General features: G+C 44.1%; 1 long non-coding RNA gene across 4 annotated transcripts in view; it reads right to left on the bottom strand.

Moving 5' to 3' along the window:
- LOC122548450 (uncharacterized) overlaps window positions 1-10176 on the bottom strand; it is a 34511-nt gene extending 24335 nt beyond the window's left edge. For all 4 annotated transcript variants that reach the window (XR_015754389.1, XR_015754387.1, XR_015754391.1 and 1 more), the window contains exons 1-2: window positions 10028-10176; window positions 529-667 (exon numbers count right to left, since the gene is read on the bottom strand). This is a non-coding gene — a long non-coding RNA (uncharacterized LOC122548450). The remainder of the gene's footprint in view (window positions 1-528; window positions 668-10027) is intronic.
- Window positions 10177-12585: the final 2409 nt, after the last annotated feature.

Here is a 12585-nt window from a genome sequence, read left to right as displayed (position 1 = left end):
ACTATTCTGTCTAACCTAGATGGATCAGGCAAGTCCATGAACACACAATGCTGGTGATCACTAGTTAGCAGCCTCTGTTGACAGCAGAATCTCAGATAGCGGTTCTCATGGGATAGATGGTAGGGCCAGTATAGACCAAGATGTAGAATCACAGAGTCAGGGAATCATTTATGAAGGAGGCCATATGGCCCATCAATTCCATGCTGGCACCCTGCAGCAATTCTTTCAGACCCTTTCAGACCTGCTCTATCAGATCCCTCCTGCGGATTGCACATGTGCAGAGTCTTCTGAGAAACAAAGCTCAGGAAAGCGGATAGGCACCATGGACAATGTGTTTGCTGTCAGTGATATCATTCTATGAATCTCTGAAATAGGTTAAAATCCCACAACTGACAGAATTTGAATTCAACGAAGTCTGGAAATAAAATGTACTCTCAGTAACGGTGACCATGTCAACCACTACTGATTGTTGTAAAAACCCATCTAATTCACACACACCCAATAGGGAAAGAAATCTGCCGTCCTTACCTGGTCTAGCCTACACTTGACTCCAGACCCAAAGCAATGTGGCTGACTCTTAGCTTCCCCAGGAAGTGGCCGTGACAGCCAATTAGTCCACATTAGGGATGAGCAAGAAATGCTGATTGTGGCGCTATTGTCCATATCCCTGAAAGGATAAAGAAAGGGAGTTCAGCCATCGATGGGAACCTGCAGTGTGTAACTGGCCCCTTAAAGCCCAGGGCTGCTTGAAGATACCCGCTACTGCCATCTGCAGTGACTTCAATGGAAGCTGTTCACCTTCTGAGCTGGGAGATCACTTTGTTGAAGTAACAGAGTAGATCAACAAACACATAAGAGAGGCACAAAGGGATTTGACAAGGGTAGCTCCCAATTGTATTGTTGCTGATGAGGTACAGCTGGAATTCAATTCCTTCATGTATTTATTTTTGTTCTGGATTTGCTATTGATTTGGAGGAGAACAGCCCCATGGGGAAAGATTCAGTTGGGTGTTGTTAGCAAAGCAGTGATAAAGATTGTGAAAACGTTAGTGGGTAGGATTTAGGGAGTATGGTTTATTTAAAGAATTCTTAGGGTGACCTGTTCTGATCAATGTGCTACTGCTTTTTCTCCTGTTGCACATGTATTTCTTGCTGCCCCAGCTGATGAAGGACGTGGAGACTCTGATGGCCACGACTTTGTATATCCCCAGGGTTTCCTCTGGAACAGTAGGGAAGCCAGTTTATAATGTGGCAGCGCTGTTAGAATGAAGGTGCACAACAGAGCTCTGGTGTAGGATTATAACTGCGGCCAGGAAAATGGGGAGCAGACCTGCAGGACATACTAAGTGACCCGTGGTTGTAATGCAGATGAAGGATTGAAATCTTGGTGATGGAAAGCACAGAAGTCTCTGAGGAATTCTCAGATCATTATCCCACCTCTATCCTTCCGTGGGATCAGTTCTGTGCCCTCTGCTCTTTGTGATTTTTATAAATGACTTGGATGAGGAAGTGGAAGGGTGGGTTAGTAAATTTGCCAATGACACAAAGGTTGATGGAGTTGTGGATAGTATGGAGGGCTGTTGTAGGTTGCAACGGGACATTGACAGGATGCAGAACTGGGCTGATAAGTGGCAGATGGAGTTCAACCTGGAAAAGTGTGAAGTGATTAACTTTGAAAGGTCAAATTTGATTGCAAATTACAGGGCTAAAGGCAGGATTCTTGGCAGTGTGGAGGTACAGAGGGATCTTGGGGTCCATGTCCATAGATCCTTCAAAGTTGCCATCCAAGTTGATAGGATTGTTATTAAGGCATATGGTGTGTTGACATTCATTAGCAGGGGGATTGAGTTTAAGAGCCGCGAGATTATACTGCAGCTCTATAGAGCCCTGGTTAGACCACACTTGGAATATTGTGTTCAGTTCTGGACACCTCATTATGGGAAAGCTGTAGAAGCTTTAGAGAGGGTGCAGAGGAGATTTACCAGGATGCTGCCTGGACAGGAGGGCAGGTCTTATGTAGAAAGGTTGAGGGAGCTCAGGTTTTTTCACTGGAGCGAAGAAGGATGAGAGATGACTTGATAGAGGTAAACAGGATGTTGAGAGGCATGGTTAGAGTGGATAGCCAGAGACTTTTCCCAGAGAGGACATGTCTATCATAAGGGGGCATAATTTTAAGTTGATTGGGAAAAGGTTTAGTGGAGATGTCAGAGGTAGATTCTTTACTCAGAGAGTGATGGGTGGGTGGAATGCATTGCCAATGGTGTGAGTAGTGTCAGATACATTAGGGGCATTTAAGCGACTCTTGGATAGGCACATGGATGTTAGTACAATGAAGAGGATGTAGGTTAGTCTGGGCTTAGAGTAGGATAGAAGGCCGGCACAACATCAAGGGTCGAAGGGCCTGAACTATGCTGTACTGTTTTCTGTTCTATGTTCTATGACCTCCCTTTAATAAAGCCATGCTGACTAACCCATACTTTACCATGCCCATCCGGGTACAGAGGAACCTCGATTATCCGAATATCAATTATCTGAATTTCGGATTATCCGAAGAAGATCTCAAGGTCCCGATAGAAACATTACATCAAAGAGGTGTTTCCAACACTGATCGCGTCTTAGCAAGTGCTTGCTGTGTCAATCCCATTGAATTTATGGTGGTGGAGGTTTGGGGGTGGCGGGGGGAGGCTTCACCAATGCTGCAGGTCCCTTAGGGGAGGCAATGAATCAGTTAACCAAATACTCAATTATCCGAACTAAATACTGTCTGCCCATCTCGTTCAGATAATCGAGGTTCCTCTCTACTCCGCAATCTCATCCTTAATAATGGACTTTAAAATCTTACCAAACACTGAAATCCAGCTAACCAACCTATAGCTTCCTTCTTAAACAGGAGTGTTACATTAGCCATTTCTATCCCTCTGGGACTCTCCCTGACTCCAGTGATTCCTGAAGGATTACTACCAATGCCTCTATAATGTCCTCAGCTATCTCCTTCAGAACTCTGGGGCGTAATCTATCTGGTCTGGGTGATTTATCCACTTTCAGGCCTTTCAGCTTCCCCAACATCTTCTTTTTATCTATAAATATTTTTATTGAGAAGAAGATTTAGAATTTTATACAAAAATATAAAATTACTACAAAATAATAGAACAATCTTGCAATATAACAACAATAACAGTAAACAGACTACTACTCTACACCATAAACAATTTAGGAGAAATAAAAACTCTACACAAATTACAATTCAATAAATAACTAAATCAGAACAAAAAAAATTAAATTCAACTGAACTGAACCAAGGTAAATTAAATTAAATTAAATTACGTTAAGTTACAACACTCAGTGCAAACCCGCCAAAGCTCCCTATCACTGGGAGAGTCAGTTGGCATATCCATATTTGTTCAGAATTCCTCCTCCCAGGGGCCCCCGGGCAGCCAGACACAGCCCTCGTGCCTACACAAAGGCCCTAATCAAAATGGCCGACAAGTCTGCATCCATACAGTTCAAAAAAAGCTGCCACGTCCTATAAAGGAGTTCTGTTTTCTGGTGCACCATACTTGTGAGGAAGTCTAGAGGGATGTGCTCCATAACTAACCTAGGCCATCCTGAAAGTCCTGGGGGATTCTCCAACACCCAGCTCATCTGGATAGTCTTCCTCACACAAAATGAAAGAATACTAAACTATTTCTTTCCATGCGTGGGCGAAGAGGGGAGATTCGGCGAATCCATGAGGAGGAACACCGGATCTACATCGACCTCGGTTCCCAAGATGCCTTCCAAAACACTCACTATAGCGTCCCAATACCTACGATGTTTGTGGCCTGACCACAAGCAGTGAGTAAGAGTACCAATATCTATTTTACTTTTGGGGCACATTGGGGATGCTCCAGTCTTAAATTTCACAGGCTTGCTCTGGTGCCAATAAATCCTGAGGAGTACCTTCAGTTGCAGTGCCTGCGTCCTATTGCAAATCAAAATCTTCCTTATGTTCTCCCATTCCCCTGGTGAGATCGCCACCCCCCAATTCCTGAGCCCAGATTCCACACAACCGCTCAATGTCTTTCGAGACACTATCTGCTAATAGATGATAAAGGGTGCTAACCGAGAGGGTGCCAGTGGACCGAAGCACTCTCCTCCCCATATCTGAGTTACAGGGACTAACCATTAATGTACTCTTTTTCTGTATAAACTCCCTAATCTGAAAGTAATGAAAGAGGTTCCTCCTGGAGAGCTCCTATTTCTGGCTCAGCTGCTCTGAAAGACATCATGACCTCCCCTTCAAATAAATCTCCCACACAGGAACCTCCTCTGGACTTCCTGAGCCTAAAGCCGGAATCCATTGATCCCGGCTGGAATTCTACCAATCCAACTATGAGAGTAAAAGGGAAAGTTTTTTGTAAATTGCGTTCACTTTGTGGCGTGTTTAATCCATTCTCCATGCTTTAACCATGTTAACAACAATCAGATTGCTGCAATGGTTTATAACAGTCCTCATCTTGGCCATGAACAACAGATTAATGAGGGGGCATTTTGCCTGGGAGGCCTCGATGTCCAGCCATATTGGCCACGGGTCCTGGCAGGCCCAATCAGCCACATAGGATAATAGGGAACTTAGTTGGTACTTCTTAAAGTCTGGAAAATCCACAGCTCCCCCCATCCACTGTGGAAGCTGCAATTTGGCAAGTTTAATAAGAGGCCGCCTGTGATGCCAGGTAAAAGAGCTGAGCCAACTGCAAAGCCTCCATTGCACCTGCCTGGGCAACATCAAAGGGAGCATTCACATGGGATCTAATAAGCGAGGAAGAACATTCATTTTAACAAGAGGTATTCTACCCAACCAGGATATCAGAAGATCCTCTGAGCGCCTAAGGTCCTGTCTTATCTTCTGTAACAACTTCACAAAGTTAGCTTTATATAATTGATTGAAGGCCAGGGAGATAAAAATGCCTAAACACAGGAAGCCTCCCTGTGACCCCTGGAAAGGGAAACGGGTTCCACTCCAAGATCAGATATCCTATTCAGACCCCCGAGAGGCATGGCCTCTGATTTCATAAAACTGACTTTATATCCCGATAAAGAGCCAAATAAATTAATCACTTGTATTAAACAGGGCAGAGGTATCATTAGGTTAGTTAGAAAGAGAGGAACGTCATCTGCATAAAGGGTGATTTTGTGCCTTCCTGATCCTACCTCCAGGGCAGTTAAATTGGGGTCCTTCCGGATGGCCTCTGCCAATGGCTCAGTCACCAATGTAAATAGTAATGGCGAGAGGGGGCACCCCTGTTGGCTGCCTCTGCCAATACTAAAAATTGTCCGACCTAATGCCATTAGTGAGAGCCGCTGCTTTAGGGTCACCATATAACACTGGCACCTACCTAGCGAAAACCCCTCCAAGACCAAACCGTTCCAGGACATAAAAGAGGTATGGCCACTCCACCTGACCAAATGCTTTCTCTGCATCCAGGGAGATGACCAAGCCCGGAATCGACCCTTGCTGGTACACCTGGACCATATTTAGAACTCTTCTAATATTAGAAGACCTGCGACCCCTAATAAAATCTGTCCGGTCCACTTGCACAATGAAGGGCAAGACCTCCTCTAACCTTAACGCCAGCATTTTCGACAAAACTTTAAAGTCCATGTTTAATAATGATATGCGCCTATACAAAGTGCAATCCTCTGGGGCTCTCCTTCTCTTGACAATAAGAGATATATTTGCTTTTCTCAGAGATACACCAACCCCAGCTTCCTTTTCAGGTCTACCAACTACCTGGATCGCGGGGATCACGAGACCCCTGGGCATCCTATCCACCTTGGGGTCCATCAACCTGGACATTGTGTCCATTAAAAATTTGAGGGGTGTGCCGGAGGCAATATATATTCAAGATCCCATACCCCTCTGCATGTATTAATGCTTTAAGGATCAGAAACTGCCCACATTCATCCTTAATATGGTCTAACAACTGAAATGGAAGGTTATTCTGAATGAGTATAGCTACTCCTCTACTTTTCGAATTAAACAATGAAAAAACACCCGGCCGAACCCTCCCTGCTGTAACTTCAAGTGCTCTTTATTGGTTAGATGTGTTTCTTGCAGCAAGGCTACATCGACCCTTTCCTTTCTAAGGCTTGAAAGTATCTTTTTTCTCTTAATCGTTGAATGACTTCCCTTAATGTTCCAGTGCACCATTTAAATGCGTGGCTAGCCATAGCCATCCAAAACAGGCCGAGCCCCCCGGAAGGAAGAACCCCATTCATAGCACGCCGAGTGAAAGCATTAAACAGTTTGTATAAACTTGAAAATACAACTACAAAAAGTACCAAATCAAAACTTCTAACAGCTACTTCTGCAATGGACCAACATATAACACAACTCAGAGGAGACTTTCCCCCTTGCCCACAGGGAGCTCTCATACTTCCCACTAGCCCCTCCATGGCTCCCTCTAGCTGAAGCTGCACCCCAAACCCAGACAAGACAAAGTACAAAAAAGTTACACATATTTTACAGCAAGAAAATTAGAAATGGGCATTCAACCCATCCCATCCATACTTTGAAGCTAAGCAATCCTGGTAAAAAAAAAGTAAACCCCTCCACCATCCCCCCCCCCAATCCCCCACACTACCATCCTGTACTGCTCCACCTCCATGACATGCTGTCCGAGTCACTGGATCTTCTGATCATGCTTCTGCAGCATGGCCGAGATCAGGTCCAGCCTGCTCCGGGTCCTCTCCATCACTGATTCAATCTTCTCTTGGAGTTTCACAAACCCCAAGACCAGGCTTTGCTCCGAGAATGTTCACGGAGGCCGACCACTGCAGCCGTGGGCATGTCCGTGTCCATTGCTACAGGGGATTGTCCTGTGGTTGCAATCCTCGTGATCCTTTTCCCTTAGTCATTTTCCTTACTCACTTAAATTCTGGGGATCAAAAACTACCAATTTTGACCACATTGGATAAGAAAGAGAGGGTGAATGCACCACTTTGTCTGGGTTCTGGTGCAGAACTCAGCAGGGTAGACCTACTGGGTCACTGCCATCTTGGATCTCCCACCATCATCTTCTTAACAATGGCTACTACACTCCCCTCTGCCCCCTGACTCTTTTGAAGTTCTGGACTGCTGTTGGTGTCTTCCACATATTGAAAACTGATGTAAAGTACCTATTCAGTTCCCCTGCCATTTCTTTGTTTCCCACTACAACTTCTCCAGCCTCATTTTCCAGGGGACCAATATCCACTCTGGCCTCTCTCTTACCTTTTAGATCTCTAAACAAAACCTCTTATAGTCTTCTTTTATATTGCTAACTAGTTTACCCTTGTGTTTCATCTTTTCCTCCATTATTGCTTTTTTAGTTGTCTGTTGGTTTTTTAAAGGATTCCCAATCCTCTGGCTTCCCACTAATCTTCACCACATTATAGCCTCCTTTTGTTTTTATGCTTTCCTTGATATCCCTTGCCAGCCACAGTTGCCTCATCCTCTCCTTGATATGTTTCTTCTTACCTGGGACCAATTTATGGTGTGCCTCCTGAATTACCCCCAGAAACTCCTGCCCTTGCTAATACACCATCTTCCCTGCTGGTCTCCCTTTCCAATCAACTCTGGCCAGCTCCTCCATCATCCCTTTCTAGTTCCCTTTACTCAATTGCAATACTGTTACATCTGATTCCAGCTTCTCCCCCTCACAATGCAGGGTGAATTCTATCGTATTGTGGTCACTGCCCCCTAGAGATCCTTTTGCCTTCAGCTTGCTAATCAAGTCTGCCTCATTACACACCACCAAATCCAGAATTGTCTGTTCCCTCATGGGCTCTACCACCAGCTGCTCCAAACAAATCCATCTTGTAGACATTCTACAATTTCCTTTTCTTGAGAACCATTATCAACCTGATGTTCCCAGTCCACCTACATATGGAAGTCCCCCATGATGATTGTAATTGTGCCTTTCTTACATGCCTTTTCTATCTCCTGATTTATTTTCTTCTTCACATTCTGACAGCTGCTAGGAAGGCTGTACACAACTCCCATCAGGGGATTTTCCTTCATAGTTCCTCAACTCTACCCACACAGATTCTACACCTTCTGACCCAATATCACTTGCTGTCAATGTAATTTCATTTCTTACTAACAACCAAACCCACCCCCTCTGCCTTATCTGCCTGTCCTTCTGATACGACATGTATCCATTGATACTTAATTCAAGAAAGGCTCAAGGTCCTGTGATCACAAGAGAATCAATGTAAACATCAACAGTTCACATGTCATCCAGTCTGTTGAGACCGCAAACACATTCTGAGGCATCTCCCCATCGCACCCACTATTTTAGACTCCTTTTAAAATCCAGTTTTGTTTCAGGACGCCTAACCTTTCTATTATCAAAAAAAGCTGCAATTTTACATAACCAGCTCAATCTGTGAAATATTCAGGCCAAAGGTGAAAGCAGAAATGACTAAGTTAGCAAAAGGCTAACCATGAATCTGTGGGGGTATAACCCTTCCATCAATCAAAGCCAAATTTTATTGACAAATGTGGCCTTGAAAAATTATGATATTCAACCTTTATCTGTCACTTGGAGCCATCACAGCGATATATAATCACCAGCTTTTTCATGTTTTGAAACATGAATAACCAATGAACTTTGGCCTTGTCTGCACTTCCACTTAAGTTTATCAGCACACATGGTCTCAGTACAAATTTGTTACAGAATCCTTAAGTATCAAAACTGCTGGGTAAACCAGTTAGAACTGTAATGTTATTGGACAATATTAATACAAAGCGGTTTCTAAGAAGGTGGAATTAATCTAAGTAACCCTTTGTCAAACCATTGGTGTCCTTTTCTACCTGTGATACTACAAACCTTCCTTGCTCTAGTTCAAAGGCAGCTCCACCTGATTACACATCACGCCTGCAGTCAAACCATTCCCAAGGCAGCCATATGTACAGCACAAACAAAACCATTTGCTCAGCAGTCAGGATAATGTTTCTGCAGCCAGTAAACAGAGCAGAAAACGACAGGTCAATCAGCACCCCCTAATGACAAACCAGCAAATAACCAGAAAGGAACTCAGAAGCTTTGTAAAGAGCCCTGCTGACAGGGTCTTCCTGTTTTTTCACCCACAAGTTGTTGTGTGAGTTAATCACGTGGGTCTGGTCGTGGGGCAGCTTTATCCTCCAAAAACCAAAGAGATTAGATTAGATTACCTACAGTGTGGAAACAGGCCCTTCAGCCCAACAAGTCCACACCGACCCGCCGAAGCGCAACCCACCCATACCCCTTCACCTGCACATCTTTGGACTGTGGGAGGAAACCGGAGCAAACCCACGCAGACACGGGAAGAATGTGCAAACTCCACACAGTCAGTCACCTGAGGCGGGATTTGAACCCAGGTCTCTGGTGCTGTGAGGCAGCAGTGCTAACCACTGTGCCACCGTGCCACCCTAAGAGAAACAATGTCCTCAGGGACTGAAGCAGTTCCAACAATCATGCTATGAAGAAATAAGATGATTGAAGTGTTCCTTCGCACTCAGCACACTACTCCCACTGTCCATTTTTTTATTGATTCCCAGCCAGATTGCACATCCCCTATAGCTTGTGACATATAACTGGTCTTTTGAGCCATCGCAAAGAGCACTTAAGATTCAACCACGTCAGGAGTCAGTCTGGAGTCACCTCAAGGCCACACATCAGGTCAAGGTGGCAGTAGCCTTCCCTGTAAGATATTTACAGAATCACAATTATTATAGTACAAAAGGAGCCCATTCAGCTGATCATGCCTGCGCCAGCTCAATTATCTAGTGTCAATCTCCAGCCCTTTTTCCCATATCTCTGCACACCATCACTATCCAAATAGACCCAGCCAATTCCCTCTTGAATTCCTCAGTCGATCCTGTCTCCCCCAGGCGTTGCATTCTGTACCTGAACCACCCACTGTGTGAAAAGGTGTTTTCTCACATTGCCCTTGTTTCATGAGCATAAGTCTGGAATACTTAACATTTATCACCGAACACATTACTGGGGTTTTGCGTACTGAACCTGTTGCCTCAGCTGTGAGTGCACCCGAATCCACAGCAACATCAACGGTAACCAGGCAGGACATGTATCTTTTCCATCTGCAGGTGATCTGAAGCTTGTTAGAACAGGAGTCAGCGTCGAGCTGAAATCTCTGCAGTGCCACCCACTGCTCCCTTCTCAAAGGGAATGGCTGCCTCCCAGTTTAACACAAAATGGTTCCGAGCTGACCCCAAGCGCTGTGTCCTTTAACAGTAAACTGTGATGGGGGGGGTGCCATGGAGACCGAGGACACAGAGGAGCTTCCTATGATGCAGGAGCTGATTATAGAATTTTATTTCCGTTTCTGTGCAGGCAGCTGGTCAGATTGACAGGAGAGCCAGCTGTCTGCAGCCAGCATCAATCAGTCCCCCTGGAGAAGCTCTGGTGACAGTCCCCTGTCCTCAGGAATGTAAGAATAGAAAGATTCAATTAGGTCATGGTCAATCTGTATCTCTACTCCAACTCCCTGCCTGGGATCTATATTCTTTAAGGATAGTAAAGATCTGTCAAACTCAGGTGTTAAATGATCAATTATGATGCTATTTACATGGAAGAGAGTTCCACACATCTACCAACCTTTGCAATCCTCCCAGCTCCATTACAGCTTGAATTCATCCATTGGCCTGGGCACCCTGTGAGCAGAAAATCCTTCCATCTCTTTTCAATTCCTTTTAAACTTGAAATCATCCATTAAGTCACTTTTTACTCTTGTATATATCATATACACTCATGTAAAAGTCAACTTTTTTAGATTATTTTTTAAGGTTAAATTTATGGGGTTGACTATTACATGGAAGTTACTTTTGAGGGCCTGAAATGCATCCTACAGTCCGAAATACTGTATCACCTGCAGAAGCCCAATTAAACTCTAAATGAATGAAGAAAAAAACACCACAAATTATGGTAATTATCTGATTAAAAACAACAGAAACAAAAATGCATGATAACTTGTAGCCTTCCTTCTGCTGATTTCTGATTACTAACTGGTGAAACTGTAATATCTTATCTTCTAGCTCAGCAGGCAGCTTTTGTGCAAACTTAGCTCTCTGCCAAACTACTAGGTTGTCACCTGACTCTGGCCTGATGTATTTTAAACATTCACACCAAATTGGTGCAAATTGTACATCAAAACACATAATAGCATGAAAAAGAAATTAATTTCCTCGTCGTAATATTTATGTACAGGATAATACTTGACTCACAAATTATTGTTCTGTTATCTGTGAAGAACTAGGGCTGACTTTTACATGAGATATGTGGAAAATTCCAGATTTTTTTGGCTGAAAAATAGGATTTTGACTTTTACACGAGATCGCCTTTTACTCGAGTATATATGGCACCAGGGAATAAAGACTTAGTTTGTGCAATCTCTCCTCAACTTAACCCTTACAACCCTGGTAGCATTCTTTTGAATCTGAGCTTCCTAGCTGATCTCACCTTCCAAAACCAGTTCACCTTTTAAAGGTATAGTGTCTCGATCAGTAAACTGTATTCCAGATGTAATATAACAGAGGCTTTATACAGCTACAGAGGGAGGGGGACAGAAAGCCTGGTGTGGGGGAAAGAAATAGAACATAGAACAGTACAGCACAGTACAGGCCCTTTGGCCCACGATGTTGTGCCAAGCATTTATCTTAATCTAAGATCAACCTAACCTACACACCCCTTAATCTACTGCCGTTCATGTGCTTGTCCAGCAGTCGCTTAAATGACCCTAATGTCTCTAACTCTACTACCACCGCTGGCAGTGTATTCCATGCACCCACCACTCTCTGCGTAAAGAATCTACCTCTGACATTTCCCCTATACCTTCCTCCAATCACCTTAAAGTTATCACCCCTCGTGACAGCCATTTCTGCCCTGGGGAAAAGTCTCTGGCTCGCTACTCTATCTATGCTTCTCATTACCTTGCACACCTCTTTCAAGTCACCTCTCTTTCCTCTCTCCAGTGTGAAAAGCCCTAGCTCACTCAATCTTTCTTCATAAGACAAGCCCTCCAATCCAGGCAGCATCCTGGTAAATCTCTTCTGCATTGTCTCTATAGCGTCTTCAGCCTTCCGATAATGAGACAACCAAAACTGGACATAAGATTCCAAGTATTGTCTAACCAGGGTTTTATAAAGCTGCAGCAAAACCTTGCGACTCTTAAACTCAATCCCCATTGTTAATGACAGCCAAAATACCATATGCCTTCTTAACAACCCTATCCACTTGGCTGGCAGCTTTGAGGGATCTATGTACGCGGAACCCAAGATCCCACTGTTCCTCCACACTACCAAGAATCCTGTCTTAAACCCTGTATTCAGATTCAAATTTGACCTTCCAAAGTGAATGGCTTTCCATTTATTCAGGTTGAACTCCATCTGCTACTTCTCAGCCCAGCTCCGCATCCTGTCAATGTCTTGTTATAGCCTGCAACAGCTCTCGACACAATCTACAACATCACTGATATTTGTGTCATTGGTAAACTTATTAACACACCCTTCCACTTCTTCACCAAGTCATTTTATAAAAACTACAAAGAGCAGAGGCCCAAGAAC

This window comes from Chiloscyllium plagiosum, unplaced genomic scaffold (genome assembly GCF_037043375.1).
Source record: "Chiloscyllium plagiosum isolate Xiang-an unplaced genomic scaffold, Cpla_swu_hap1 HiC_scaffold_3, whole genome shotgun sequence".
NCBI classification, from domain to species: domain Eukaryota; kingdom Metazoa; phylum Chordata; class Chondrichthyes; order Orectolobiformes; family Hemiscylliidae; genus Chiloscyllium; species Chiloscyllium plagiosum.
The sequence above is the reverse complement of the archived record's forward strand: the minus strand, read 5'-3'. Positions and strand labels throughout refer to the sequence as shown.